General features: G+C 44.7%; 1 protein-coding gene across 4 annotated transcripts in view; it reads right to left on the bottom strand.

The window, feature by feature from the left end:
* The window catches only part of HIVEP2 (HIVEP zinc finger 2), a 532,634-nt gene that overhangs the window by 79,015 nt on the left and 440,870 nt on the right, over positions 1-12,749 (bottom strand). For 3 of the 4 annotated variants that reach the window (XM_069606805.1, XM_069606804.1, XM_069606806.1), the window contains one exon: positions 8,593-8,637. The exons of the other annotated variant lie outside the window; for it this stretch is intronic. The gene's annotated coding sequence lies outside the window, so the exon portion shown is untranslated. The remainder of the gene's footprint in view (positions 1-8,592; positions 8,638-12,749) is intronic. 4 annotated transcript variants of the gene reach the window in all.

Genomic DNA, 12,749 nt, shown 5'->3' with positions numbered 1-12,749 from the left:
CGAGACCCGCTTCCTAGAGGGGCATTGAGTTTACACAAAAATAAAATATGGTGTTCCTAACTGTTATTTATTTCACTTCTCCATCTTTTGCAGTTAAAAAAGATATTCCCACCTATCCTATTGTCAACATTTGTGCACACATGTTTCTTGCTATGTTTGTCCTACATTTTGTGGGCTGCGACGGGACATCAGAGCATTTGAGGAAGTGCTTTCTGAAGATCCAACATAGCAGCAAGAGGGCAAAGTGAAAAGTTGCCTTTTCTTTTACTTTACAGAAACAGGTTCAACTACTAATCCTGATCCACCAATAAAATGAGTACCAGAATTAGTAGTGTTACTATTAGTAGTAGTACTATGACTACTAATGGCAGTACTATTACTACTGCCAACTGCAGTAGCCCTACTACCAAACCTCAGTAACATTACTACTGCTACAACCATTAGTAGTAATTTTAGTAACAATAGTATTACTACCAGTACCAGCACTATTACAGGTAGCAGTAAAGGCACAACTAGTACTAGTAGTAGTTCCACTACTGCTACCACTAGTCATAGTCTTAATGATCATACTACAAGTACTAATTTTACTGAAAGCTCTAGTAGTATTATAATTACTAAAAGTACTATTACTGATATCAGTGATATTACTGATAATGATAGTAGTGGTACTACTGCTGGTAATAACGGTACAACCTTTGGTAGTAGTACTATTACTTCTTTTATCAGTACTTCTCTTACTACTGCTGGTGGTACAAGATGAACAGATGTGTAAAGTTGTTGGTGTGACATACATGATAATACAACATTTTATTTGCCCCTTTGCTGCAATAATGAAGCTACAGACTGGACTGACTTTTTTGCTCTGATGTCCCTTCCTTTTCAAGGATTTAAAAGCAACTCACAAAAAGGCAAGTCAGTCACAGAAATGCAAACATGATGAAAATAAGATAGGTAAAAACCTCTCTCCTTTATAAAATAGAAAGCATTAATAGTTAGGAACAACAGATCTTATTGTTGTAAACACTGTATGTCCACCAATTACCAAGCCCTGTTAGAGAACGTCCACGTTTTGGAAGCACCCAACCACGATTTATGGTCCTATGATGTCATCTTTATAGACCATGAATATCACCAGACCCCTGAGATGACATTACTTATACAGTGTTACCTGACTTACTTGATAAAATGCCTCCAAAGGTGGGCCACAGGCTGTGCTCCCTTAAAGAGTCACAAACCCATCCGCGACTTCATTTCTGCATATCAGTACTGTGTCATCATGCACTGCCAAATCCATGGGCGAAATAGATTTCCAACACTTTTTCCATTTTCTGCAGATTGTCTCTCATTTGTTTTTTACTATCCTTTTAATCTTATGTTCTCTCCTATTCCGACTTCCTTTAATCTATTTCTGCAATGTGTCTTCTTCCACTTCATTTTCATTGCTACGCATTTTTCTCCAAGGAATATGTTTTCCTTACTCTTTACTTGTTTGTTCCCCTTGCTTGCTCTATCCTTGTTTCTGCATGTGCTGTCTATTTTCATCTATCTTTTCCTGAAGCTCTCTTTCATTTATCATTCCTTTCCACGCCTCTCCTTTTCTTCCATCATTTCCTCCTTCCGAGCTTGTTTCTTCTGGTTTTTTGTTATTCTTTTATCTTTCTTCTTCACTTTTCCTTTCTCTCCCCTTAAGCAACTGTTAGCACAGTTATCATTAAAAGCTACAAAGCATAAGATGAAGGAGACCTGCAAGGGACATATTTCCTTAATTGGATATTGACGCGATTTCACATTTTAGCTTGAATACCTGTTCAAGTTTTCTTCGATATACCTAGCACTCTAAGTGGCCATCTATTTTTTAAAAAAAATGTTAATCTCTTATCATGTGCACTTGATAAAGTATTTAACCTATTTAAGCCTTTGCATATATGTTCCCTGCTTGTTTCCTTATTTAGATTATTTCCTCCTAGTACTGCTTTTAGTCCACTTTTTTATTTCTCTCCTGTCAATAAAGAACTCTTTTCTTTATAACATCCTTTTGAAAGTAAACTATCCGTATTTATACACCACCGTATCTACTGTTTAATTTCTCTTCTCACAACCATGTTCTCTTATGCACCTGTGTTTTTTTGTATTTTACGATACATTTATATTTGCTTCTTTTTGGAGGACAGGCCTTAACCTGATATTTTGTATATTCTCTGTACTTTTCAAATATTTATATGATGCAGGAGTGAAATCATGGAACCTCTGCTTTCGGTATCTTCGTCGGACCACCTCAGCTTATACTCCTTATACATACGCAACACATACATATTGGACTTGGTGGCCAACTTCTCCAGAACTTTAAAAGACAGAGTCTGCCCAAGTGATGACCTGGTCAATCATGCCGTCACTATACTAAGAATAGCTTGAGCATCTCTTGAGCCGCTCATGCATCCAGACAATTCTTTATTCTCATCTCTCCACTTAGTGTCACACCTTTCAAGCTTTGTTCCATTCTTCGGAGCCTCCTTTCTCTACCCCTTGTATTTTTGTCCCACTATTTTCATTGTCCTCCAGCAGAATAACAGTTGCCAATCACTTGGCAGAGACACAATGCGCCCTAAAGCTCATGCAAGGATATGTACCGTGAGCCCCTTATGGTGCTGATTCCGTGCAGTATTGAAGCCCAATAATAAATTAAGAGTTAAGGGTGCGGCACTTTTGGACAAACATCGCATGTCAAGAGATACATATCCATCATTTTTAGAGATGGCTGAGGCTAGTATGAAACTTGGTACTTTTGTCATCACTCACTATGCTTCCCACCCCCCCATGTCCTCCAATCAATTTCAAGCAATTTATATAAAACAATGTACATCATTTGTTGTATGTCGGCACTTGCGTTAAAGGTGTATATATATTGGAGACGACGACTGTAGTGTGTTTATTGTGGGCAGGTATCAAAAGGTGGTTAGTTGTGTCATGGTAAGCCGGTAAGATAGCACAGCGAGCTGAGCACTCAGCCCTGCCATCTGTGTGGAGCCTGCTGACGCAGGTTCGAACCCTGGCTGGGCCAACTTAGTGTTTCATTATTCTTCGGTCGATAAATTGTATACCATGCTGTGGGATAATATCAACGGCTATCCAGCGCCTTGATGCCTACCGGCGAGTTAGTGCTACATAAAAGCTTGATTAATATGGTTCATGAAGTCGTTTGCAGAGACTGGCTCTATTCCAGTCACCAAAAGAGGTATTAATGAGATGGCATTGGCTATTCTTAAGCTACTTAAGCCTTCGTGTGATAGCACCGGGTGCTCGCTGCTGTTCAGCTGGTTCCATTGGTGCCGGGCAGGATTTTCTTAGTTCCGTAGGAATTGGATAAGAAAGAAAATGGGAACTGGAGATCCAGCGCATTGCCCGAGTCAACTGGGAAGATACAATGGCCCTCATTACAACACCGGCGGTAACCAATGCCGCTATTAGCACCATGGTTGCTGCCGGTATTGTAATGAGTCCGCCATGGTGCAATGGGGAATTACCGCCCCATTCCAAGGTTGGCGGGGCGGTAATTCCCCATTGCACCATTGGCCCTTCCCCATTCCCATTTTTGCCCCATATGGCTCAATGGGAATGGGGAAGGCGGTAATTACGGTACCGCAAATTGCGGTACCGTAATTACCTTCAAGGTCCCTTCGCGGGTCTCTTCTTTAACGGCTGGTCCAGACCAGCCATTAAGGTCGGGAGCCGCAAAGGGACCTCGTAATTAGGTGCTAAGGGGTTAACGGCGCCGCAGCCTTTTACGGCGCCGTTAGCCCCTCAGCGCCAGGGTCGTAATGACCCCCAATGCATGTAATATGTGGATATTTTGACTGTACACCGTTATACACATATCCCTGTATCCAAAGTAAAATCAAAATATTAAAAAAAAATGTTTTAAGTGTCTCTCGAGACTGCTTGATATGGCTTCCTTCCCTCTCCAATTCCATACATGCATTCTTAAGCAATCAGACCATTCGCAGCTGTTGCTTGTAGCTGAGAAACAGTGGCTGTTTTAAAGATGCTATATCATAACTGACCCTCGCACTGCAATAACGTTGTGGGGCATTCACTTCAAAAATCTACTTTAGGGGAACCATTTCTACGAAGCAGGCGTATGGGGGGGCAAGCGATTAGAGCACTCCTATTTTTCTATTTTTAAACTTTAAACAGGGAATTTACAAAGGGTTCTGCTCAAGTTTACACTGTACTAACATTTGCGAGGGAACAATTCCACTTGACGGAGACCTCAAATGCAAGCGCAGTGCTGCTCCGCCAGCTATTGTATAAAATAAAAGACGCAAGTAGCTAGCAATTAAGGCCTGATTCACATATGTTTTTTGCCTGGTGTTTCATACACACGTGTGGAAAATTATTATAAATGAAACTGCAACAGCAACAAAAAAAGCCTTAGGGCAATTAGTTTTATTCCAATGCGATTCCTGTGTCGGGGGCGTGCTGCGGGAGTAGGCCCGATAGGCCCATCTCGGAGGGCCTCCCTCATTTTCAAATGGAGGCGCTCTGGGGTGAGCTTTCCCTGCGGGCCCCTTTCTCTGCAGCCGGCCTGCTCAGGGCCTCATTACACGGATGGCGGTAAGGATTTACCGGTACCGGTAAGTCCTTACCGCCTTACTACGAAGTCCTTTGCGGGTTGGGAGATTTAACGCCTGCTTTTTGCAGGCGTTAAAAACCAACCCGCTAAGGGACCCAGGGAAGTAATTACGGTACCGCAATTTGCGGTACCGTATTTAGCGCCTTCCCCATTCCCATTGAGCCCTATGGGCCAAAAATGGGAATGGGGAAGGGCAATGGTGGAAGGGGGAATTACCGCCCCGCCAACCTTGGAATGGGGCGGTAATTCCCCTTTCCGCCAAGGCGGTGCCAGTATTTTACCGGCATGAACCATGGCGCTAATAGCGCCATGGTTCTCCGCCATCCGTGTAATGAGGCCAATAGTCAAAGTGGCCCTTTCCAAACCCCCAGAACAGAAATGCGTGTGCAAATCATGAATATATCTAGTCTTTATTTTACATTTCCACTCAAGGTCCACCGCTTGGAATGCGTTGTCTACCTTTCCAGTTAGGCTGATTCCTGCTCTCCATCCATATGGATAAAAGGCTGAGCGCAGCACTCCGCCCAGATGGATAAAATACCAATCCCGGCACTCCATACACACAGGGGTGGACTGGGAACCAAAGGAGGCCCTGGAAATGATTTTCAAAGTGGGCCCCATATTACACATTTTCATCAAGCCCAACCCTTTTATATGAGAACATTTGGAAATGAAATAGGTTACCACACAGAAGAGGCCCAGGGTGCAGAGGCCTACCGGGAAATCTCCAGAGTTCCCTATGGGCCGGTCCACCCTTGTATGCACATCGGCACTCATGCGCTACACCAAGCTATGTGACACAGGCATGACTCTCTTGGGCACACAGGTCCATTCTGTGAATCAGGGGGATCTGGGCGCAGGCCGTCATGGGGGTGACAAGCTTTCTGATCACCACACTGCTCTACGAGCAAGATTCCGCTCGTGACAATGCCATCGTGAGTCGTAGAAACAGGGGTCCTAAGTCTGGGCTGGGGATTGATGCCCCAATGTTCCATGCCGTTGGCGAGGTTTTTTGTTGTTGTTGTTGAGGTAGTTGTACAATAATGCAGTGCGTTCAGTAAAGGATTCATCTGTATCAGGGTTGCTCAACTCCAGGCCTCCAGGGCCGCAAACATGTCAGATTTTCAGGATACCACCGATTAATATTCATGAGATGAATTTGCATAAAATGTTTGAAATGCATGCCCATGTCTTCTCATTAATATTAATGAGGGGTATCCTAAAAACCCATCAGGATTTCGTCCCTCCAGGCCTGGAGTTGGACAATCCTGATCTATATCTTATTGTACACTCCTATTTTTAGTTTTTGCTCAATTGTCTTTTCTGAAGGCACATCATTTGCTCTTAGTAATTCTCGGGCACGTCGTTTGTGGTGAACAATGAATGTTTTATTTTTGTCTGCATGGACTTAAAAGTCATACATAGTCATATATAGTTCCCCAACCTGTCAACTTCACCCTCACTTGACTTTCACACATGCAGTGCTCCGCAATCCTTCAAACAAACATGCACCAAAAGAGGGCTATCCTGTTTGCAATGGCATGTGATGTGTAATCATTTAAGTCTGCCCTTCCCAGTATAAATCTGTACTCAGCCCTACAGAGAACAGGCCAGGTGTATCAGCCACTTTTACTCCGAACAAATAGGTAAATATCCCCCAAAAATAAAAATAAGGAGTACAAATACTCCCAACAAGAAATAGGAAAAACACGTAGGAGCCTGTCTCCCCGCCTTCATACACGCAGATTCATAAAGATGGCTGGACGAATAGGAGCCTGTCTCCCCGCCTTCATACACACAGCTCCATAAAGATGTCTGGACGAATAGGAGCCTGTCTCCCCGCCTTCATACACACAGCTCCATAAAAATGGCTGGACGAATAGGAGCCTGTCTCCCCGCCTTCATACACACAGCTCCATAAAGATGGCTGGACGAATAGGAGCCTGTCTCCCCGCCTTCATACACACAGCTCCATAAAGATGGCTGGACGAATAGGAGCCTGTCTCCCCGCCTTCATACACACAGCTCCATAAAGATGTTTGGACGAATAGGAGCCTGTCTCCCCGCCTTCATACACAGAGCTCCATAAAGATGTTTGGACGAATAGGAGCCTGTCTCCCCGCCTTCATACACACAGCTCCATAAAGATGTCTGGACGAATAGGAGCCTGCCTCCTCGCCTTCATACACACAGCTCCATCAAGATGTTTGGACGAATAGGAGCCTGCCTCCCCGCCTTCATACACACAGCTCCATAAAGATGTCTGGACGAATAGGAGCCTGCCTCCCCGCCTTCATACACAGAGCTCCATAAAGATGTTTGGACGAATTGGAGCCTGCCTCCCCTCCTTCATACAAACAGCTCCTTAAAGATGTTTGGACGAATAGGAGCCTGTCTCCCCGCCTTCATACACACAGCTCCATAAAGATGTCTGGACGAATAGTAAACATAGGGCCACTGGAAGATCCTCTGCTATTACTAATGCCTGCTCTGAAGACATGAACACGATGTGCATGGATACGTTAGTGCAAAGAATTATGAATAACAAAACATTTCTGTTTTACGGCTCAAACATCGTTTTACTCACTTACTAAATGCTCCCCTTGGGAATGGGACTTACTTTGTTTTACTCCCTAAAGAATCATTTTACTCCCAACTTTAGAGGGAGTATTGTACGCTTTACGCCCAATTCAAAATGAGGGGGAAACATTGCTTCCTAGTAAAAGAGATAATGTGTAAAATAGGGCTGGGGTGAAACAATCAAAAAGAAGGCCAACTTGGCAGCAGGTGCAGGAAGATTTTGTGACTGTCCCACCAGGATATGCATTCCAGGCGGAGCAGGCTTGGGAACGCTGTCTGATATTTAAGAGTCTTTCAACAAAGCCAACATGGAAGAAAGACATCAGACGGCAGGAAATGGATGCATAACTTCGCATAGGCGTCAACTAAGGCGGTCCTGCGGGGGCTATAACCCCGGGTCTTTTGATTGTAGCCCGGAGAGAAACGCAGGTGCTACAACCAAAAGGCTAGCTAGCCCTGCGTCCCCACAGTGACGTTGCCCCGGATCTTTTCCAGACCTAGCAATACCGCTGGCAAAGGGCCAACCAGTGTTACTGATCAGTTCTGAGCTCTCTAGGGTCCAACCAATACAAGCGCACTCCCTCCCGCCTACTGACTGGAAAGAGAAGCCTATGCTGCTTCTGCCCACTCCCCTGGAAGTTTCTGTCACTGCCATGTGTTAATATACCCGTAAATATATCGCCATACAAAAATATCACCATATTTTTATGCCGATATTAAGTCATGGAACCTGCGGGGGGACACCACTGCAACCCCATCATTTTTTTAATGGAGCAGGGGACGCCCCCTGTTCCTAATAACCCCATAAATTATCCCCACTAATAATATCGCCTATGGCCTTACCCCACGACCCTATATATGGTGATATTATTGTTGGGGGATAATATTACCTGATACCCTGGTATTAAGGCCAGAAACAAATCGCATGTAATGCAGCCAAAGGCTAATAACGCTTTCACTCAACAACAAAGTGTCAGAGAGCAATGGGGCTCTGAATTGGATGCCTGGTAGACAACCCCGCAATGCCAACATAGAGTGTATTTCAAGATGGGGAAATGCTGTTTTCTGAATGCTCTGAAAACCTTGACTACCTGAGGCGTTAGGCATCCATTGAAGGCACCCCCTTTCCCAGTGCCTTCAATGCCATACTTATCCCAGCACCCCTATATCCTAGCGCTCTGAGGTATCTTTTATACAAGTTGGCTCATTACAAAACAGCAACCCATAAAGCAAATGCATTCTGCTGATGGGGGATCAGGGATAAAAGAGTGTTTAATCTTATCAGTCAGTGATAATGGCCCTTAACTCTGCTAAATGCGTATTTTGATATTTATATTTCTGGGATATATTTCAGGAAACAAAATGTGTGAACATTCCTTTACCTGCATCTCCCTGGGGCTCGTCTGTCATAGCTGACTTCGTGTTTCCTGCAAACGAGAAAGATGATCCAGTGAGAAAACATCTTGCAGTTGAACCATTTCATTTGCTGCTCTCAGAGCGCTGCTGTTGTTCCACCATCCAATCAGAATGCAGCCCTGCATCGCCCCTCAGAGAGCACCGTACAATGTCAAGTAACATGCAATTCTTCCCTCGCCCACATGGGGCACTGCCACCAAACACCCGCTGCACAAAAACAACAATAGTGCTGCGATCACAAGCAAACTTCGTTTTTTGGCTCTGTGGTGGTGCTTTTAGTGCCAGGCAGAGGGAGCCAAGAGGAATGGCACAGGAGGCAGAGCTTTGCCGGATGCAGATGACAATGCACCATTTGTTGTTGTAGGTTTACCTCTGCGGCATCCCACAGCCGTTGGCACACTTACAGCCACTCTTGCGAATCCCCTGTTTTGAACGAGTTCTTTTCACAAGTTTTAATTCTGGTTATGCACTTTTGTTGCACCAGAAGTCGGCCATTTTTTTAAATAGGTATATGTATATGTGTTTGGTGCTGAAATGGTGGGGTCGGGACATGAACGTAGGAGGTGTGGTAGGGAGGGAGCTACGGAGGACCAAAATTGCTGAATTCTGGTCAAAAAAATATCCACGATCAAAATGAAAACTTAAAACGAAGTCGTTCAAATCAGATGTGCATCTGAACGTTTCTTCTGTGTAATTGGTCTCCTCTTTCTATGATTTCATAGGAAAGAACCGACTGCAAGACGGCATGCAGAGTGTCTTTGCCTTCAGCCTGCAACACGCTAGGTCAGCGAGAGAAGGAGAAAGCGTGAGCCCATGCGGGAGGACAGGGTGCACCGCCGGGAGTGCACGGCTCTTGCCCCCTGCATTTCGCTCTCTTATGAGCTGGCTGTTCTGGGAGCACCTTTCTCCTGCTATTTCCTTGCCCCACTTACCAGTCTCCTCCCACAGCCTGTAGTAGGTGGCACAGGGATGCCAAATTCTTTCTATCTGCCTGTCCCAGCTCCCTCCCTCCACTTGACACCTCAGACCTGCTGTATTTTGTTGGGGGCCAAGGAGTGAAAGGGATGTTGGAGTGCCGCTCCCCACGCTCAGCATGTCCCGCCTACTACCCCCATTAACATTGTCCTTCGCCAATAGTCGAGATAGGTGTGGCAGAGAATTGTGGAGGCATATTTTATTTGGCTCAACCCTACCCTTCAGACAACAAACCAATGCACTGACCAAAGGCACACACCACCAATTGCACGTCCTCAAAAACACCGTAGCCTTTCTTGGAATGAATCCCAAAGGAGAACTTAAACAAGCATCGCTTTGGAGTAAACTGGACTATTTGAACAAATAACTACAGCTATTCCAAAATAGCTAGATTCATATTGGCCTAAGGAAATAGGACCACATTACAGGGCCATTAAATCATTGACGTGGCTTCCAATTGATCAAAGAATCCAAAATGATCTGCAGCCTCATAAGAGCTTCTGGAAAAAGGGTCCAGAATGCCTGTAAAAACAGAACACCACCACCATCAGTCTCTCAAGACAGTGGGCCTCATTACGACCGTGGTGTTAACCAAGGCGCTATTAGCGCCTTGGTTGACGCCGTTATTTTTCCGACTCCGCCATGGTGAATGGCAGAATTACCGCCCCATTCCAAGGTTGGCGGGGTCGGTAATTCCCCATTCACCAAGGGCCCTTCCCCATTCCCATTTTTGCCCCATAGGGCTCAATGGGAATGGGGTAGGCGCTAATTACGGCACCGTAAATTACGGTGCCGTAATTAGCTCCTAGGTCCCTTTGCGGGTTGGTTTTTTAACGCCTGCAAAAAGCAGGCGTTAAGTACCAACCCGCAAAGGGAACTCGGAATAGGGTGGTAAGGGTTTAATGGCACCGGTCTCGTTAACGGTGACCGTTAACCCTTACCACCCTACTCGGAATGACCCCCATTGACATTACCGCTTGCAAAGAATCCACAAACGACCTTCAAGAGAAAACCTGAGTGGGCACCAGGCTGCAAACATCTCAAGCCCCGCACCTTGGGAACCAAATCTCTCCAGAACTACAACAGGAACAGAACCTCTTGAACGGCAAAAGAAACCTCAGATGAGAACTCCTCATAGAGGTTTTCAGTGCTGAGTAATGCAAACTGAAAACTTTCATTTGTGCAGAAAGACTCAAAGATCAATTTCAGCACTGAGCCAGGTGGGTTTCTAGCTTCTGGGATTGTGAAGGTTGTAATCCTGTCGCCTTCATTTAATTTGTCTTTCATCCTAAAATGTCTTCTCTGGTCCTACTGCATTTCCTCACCTACATGCACGCCCAGAAGCAAAATGTTTATTTGCGAGTGGTGCAGGTACACAACACAATAAATACATAAGTGCATACTGATACAATTAAGGCAAAACAAATGTGTCAGTCCAAACTCTTAAAAATATTGTGCTTGGCCAGTGGCATCGATCTGGTGCCACAGCAAAAGGTGAATCTAGTGCTCAGAAAGAAATCCATGGTTGTGCTGGTACATGCAAGGACAGTCAGTTCACCAGATGGCTAAATCCTTATCTTTGCAAAGCATGATGGATCACAGCGGCTCCCTTGAATAGAATCTGAAACTTCAAAACGATTTAGTGAAGAACGATGACAGCTGAAATAATAAACTGGCAGATATCCTGAGACCTGGCGTACTCATGTGTAGTAGCACCTGGAGCGTTCCAGGTGCCAGATGGGATCACTAATACATGATCTCAGGACCAAATAACCGAGCCTGAGATCAGACTCAAAGAATACGGCAAAAGACGACTTAATTATCATCTCAATACAGTAGGGAAACCAGGTGAACAAACAGTAGATGAAGAAAGTTATAAGCGTTTTACGCAAAGTAATTGCTTGGGAAAAACAGGGGAGAGAGAGCAACAGTCTGGGAGGGACCTCTGAATTATGCTGACACGTGTTGGGGATTGATCAGAATTTATGCTTGCATAGAAGCAATGTTCTCCTGATATTGGCTCTAATACCAAACTTAAGGCCAATCTGTAGCACAGGCATTAAGAGGGTTGAGCAACCAGAAAAAGCAGACCCAAATTGTTCAATCGTTTATTTTAAATCGAAATTGGGGTTTGACTTGGTACTCTCTGAGAGAGAGAGAGATTGATGAATTTGGGATTTGTGGTAACAACTGTTGACCCCGAGAAGATAAAAAATCTGGAGTCAGCGAGTGTGCAGGGTAAAGGTGCCTATGGAGTAACAAGGGGGGTGGGTGCATCAAATGTTACTCCAGGAAAAATGGATTGGCCTTCTGTAATTGCGGGCCTTAGGTCTTGTGAAAAGTCCGCCGTATGATGGACTTGGAGAAGGTGATTCCTTCAAAGAGTCTAAAGCTGGTAACATGGAACATTAGGGGTCATGGCAAACTAACTAGTGACACGAATGTGCCAGACCTTTTAAATGATTATGCAATAGTGTGTCTGCAAGAAACCTGTGCCACGGATGACCTAATCTGGCATGGCTACTCTTGCTTCCAACAAGGGCCAAATAGAGTAAAGGCTGCCCGTCCATCGGGGGAAGTATGCACTTGTATTAAGCAGAGGGTGGGTATCAAGGGTAGCTTAATATCGAAGGACCAGTGAGGCATTTTGGGGGTTCTTTTGGAATTGCATTTAGACTCAATATACAAATCTGTTTTAATAATTAATGTGTATTGGCTTTCTTCCCATTTTGAAATTATGGATATGCCTGCATCATTGGCTGAATTGATGGGGTCGTTTAAAATGGAATACCCTGAATCAGAAGTCTTAATGGTGGGGGACTTGAACTTGCATTGTCTCCCTCTTAAATTGGAGTTCGGCAGAGAATGGAACTTTGCAAGCCCTTACGCATCCCTTCAAATTGAACAGGGAAATCATTGGAGGGAATTTTGGGAAGGGTGGAGCTTGTTAATGCTAAAGGGGCATACACATGGAGGCATATCCGCAAACCCCACTTGGCACAGGAATGACTCCTACTCATGGTTGGACTAAGTGGTGCGTTCAGAGGACCTATGTCGAGATGCAGACTGTCTGCTAATAATTAGTAGTCGCGCGAGTCATCAAGATAAATTGAGTCTAACCTTCCATTTGAAGATACTACACCCCAAA

The sequence above is a fragment of the Ambystoma mexicanum genome, chromosome 4p, assembly GCF_040938575.1.
Source record: "Ambystoma mexicanum isolate Mex_15411 chromosome 4p, UKY_AmexF1_1, whole genome shotgun sequence".
In the NCBI taxonomy this organism is placed as follows: Eukaryota; Metazoa; Chordata; class Amphibia; order Caudata; family Ambystomatidae; genus Ambystoma; species Ambystoma mexicanum.
The sequence above is the reverse complement of the archived record's forward strand: the minus strand, read 5'-3'. Positions and strand labels throughout refer to the sequence as shown.